Source organism: Rhinolophus sinicus, linkage group LG02 (genome assembly GCF_036562045.2).
Source record: "Rhinolophus sinicus isolate RSC01 linkage group LG02, ASM3656204v1, whole genome shotgun sequence".
Taxonomy (NCBI): Eukaryota; Metazoa; Chordata; class Mammalia; order Chiroptera; family Rhinolophidae; genus Rhinolophus; species Rhinolophus sinicus.
This window is the reverse complement of record NC_133752.1, coordinates 138,688,582-138,691,482: the sequence shown is the minus strand read 5'-3', so window position 1 is coordinate 138,691,482 and position 2,901 is coordinate 138,688,582.

Sequence of the window (2,901 nt, the reverse complement as noted above, 5' to 3'; positions counted from 1 at the left end):
CTGTGGGCATTCGCCTGGGCCCTAGTGAGCTTCCCACAGCCACCTCCCCTTTCCAAACTGGTGTTAGGACTGGACTCACCGTTGTTCTTATTATGATTGCAAAATTCCTTTCAGCAATAATCATCAGGAAACCGGAAAGAAAAAAAGTTTATTGCTTACAACTAATGAAACATATAAGGCATGCCATGGGGCACACATTGAGGTTGCAGGGAGAGAGAGAAAAAGAGAGAGAGAGAGAGACAGACAGACAGACAGACAGACAGAAAGAGCTAGTGAGCACATGGGTCTGGGGTTCTGCTTTTATTGACATCAAAGTTGAGGGTCTAGGATTTCGAGGGCTTACTCTTCATTGGCAAATTTAAAACATAAGAGTGGGAATTTTAAAGCATGGGAAGAGAGAAAAACAAAGGGAAAAATAAAAACCCCAAGTGGCCCAATGGCCAGTTATCTAAATCAACCAGGATCTCTAAAACAAGAGCCTCGTGATGGGGAGGTGAAGGGGGGGGGCGGCATGTCCTGGCTCTTTATCTAGGAGCCTTGCTGACAGTGTGTTTATTCCAGACAGCCTTCCTGGAAGCGGATGCCTCTTTGAAGTCCATGCTTAAGTCAGGCATTTGCTTTGCAGAAAGAAAAGCCCACTGCCAGGGCTCACGTTGCAGAGAGGCTGTGTGTATTAGCACAGCACAGAGCAAGAGTTAAGGTGCGATTATGTGAAGCTGTATTTCCAAGGCCTTTGATTTTCACCTTAATGATACTGTGTATTAAGTGACCTCGGTAAGTCAGGCACTTGATCCATTATCTATGTCTAATATAAGGTGGGTAGTCTTATCCCCATTTGACAGATGGTGGAGCTAACGCTCAGAGCAGTTAAGAAAAGTCACATGGCGAGTACACGGCCAAGCTCAAATTGAAATCCAAGTTTGTTCAAAGGCTTCCAAGGCTATGCTCCCTTCTCAACACTAAAGTGCCTCCAATGTAGACACTGGCTGTTTGGATAGTGTTCAGTTCAGTAAGATAGGTTTTTACACTGTGGGGGGCAATGTGTTTATATCATTTCTTATTTATTTCCATTTAATTGCGATTTGCCCTTCCAAAATATATTCTGCGACGTGACCGCCTTATTTCTGGGAGGGCTAATTAAGTATTGTTCGCCTTACTTGTTTTACACTTCAGTGATGGAGTGTTTCATTTTTTCCCTTGAAGGGCTAACATTAATACTCCTAATAATTTCTAACTACCACAGAAACAAATAAGCCACATTCTGGATTCACATGTGAAAAAGGACAAATAGAGGTGCGATACTAAAGATGCGTTTGATCCAAATATGTCCACTTCTGGCACAGCTGATCTGGTTAATCTCTCATCTGGACAGAGGTAGAGCCGTGGGGATGGAGACGGATGTCCGTACGAATGGCACTAAGTCACTGAGACTCTGCAGTTGGAGACTGCAGGAGGGGGACCGATTCCTGAGGGTTCCAGCCACACCCAGAGCAGGTCTGCAGGGCATATGAGGGACCTCTCCCAGGAACTGATGGAATAAAGGGGTTTGTTTCTGTTTGATACAATTCGTGACAGATTGATAACTGCAAAGGCATTCGAACTTGGTGTTTCACCCCCCTTCTCTTTAACACTGCAGACTGTAGGCTGGTCTGGCATCTGGTGTTTGTTAGATAGCTGCGTTGCATCATCCTGGCGATTGCTGGGGGACATCTCCTAACATTTGGGCGATTGGAGAGAAGACTATGGGGCACAAAATGGCCTCATCCGGTTTACATCTTCATTACTGCGCTTCTCACATACCTGCTTACATCTGGAAAAAATCTCCAGGTAAACCTCTTGGGCTCTTTTTCTAAAGAGTAACTGTAATTATTAGGGCTATACCCAAATTCAGCTTAGAATAGGTATGTGGCTGAACTTCAGCCAAAATCCTGTGCCTGTCTAAAAGAAATTTTCTTCTTTTTTATATCCAATTACGTAGGAGGGGCCTTTTACCCACACATGGCCAGTGGGGTTCCTGGTTCTCTACACCCAAGGCTTCTATTTATGCCCTTAGGGAAAAGGCAGAGAGATTTTAAGAAAAAAAAAACAACAACTTCAAGATCTCTTTGAATCTCCCGCTGACTCTTTTTCTCAGTCCCAAATCCCAGAATTCTAATGTATATTGCCGGTAAAGTCAAAATTTTACAAATGCCAACTCTTTTCTCCATTACATACCGTCACAAGCTTTAGCTTACCAAGTAACAGCATGAAAAATTTCTATTTCTACCATTGTCTGCTTGTCCCCTTGTACAGGGTCCATCCATTCAATGTACATTAATTGAGTGCTTACCAGAGTGCCAAGCAGTGTGCAGGCACAGGAAACCTAAACGTGAGGAATGCTTGAAGTTAGGTGGAAAAACAGACACACAGCAAAGTACACACAATACTGGAATGTGGCCTAGGGTTAGGCAGAAGTGTGAATAAAACATACGAGAACTCAGTTGGGAGAAGAATGAACTGTACTGTAGGAAAGGGACGTAGCAGGGAGGGTGGTAGTCAAGGAAAGCGTCATTTAGAGATGAAACATAAGCTGGATTTTGAAGAGTATGTGACGTTTCACGTAGAAGAGCATAAAGCAAGGTGGTCCAGGGAAACAAGAGGGAATGAAGCAGGTAGTAAGTATGGGCTGTAACTTTTTCAGATATACTTCTGGTTACTTTGGTAAGTAGTAGTGGTTTTCCAAGATCACCTCATGATGCAATACTTCTTCATTTTCCTCCCCTCTCCTTTTTAAAACATTTATACTCAGTAAAAATTCATATACAGAAAGAGAAAGAGAGGGAGAGAGAAAAAGAGAGAGAGAGAGAGAGAGAGAAAGAGAGAGAGAGAGAGAGAGAGAGCCAAAAGGAGGAGGAGGAGGAT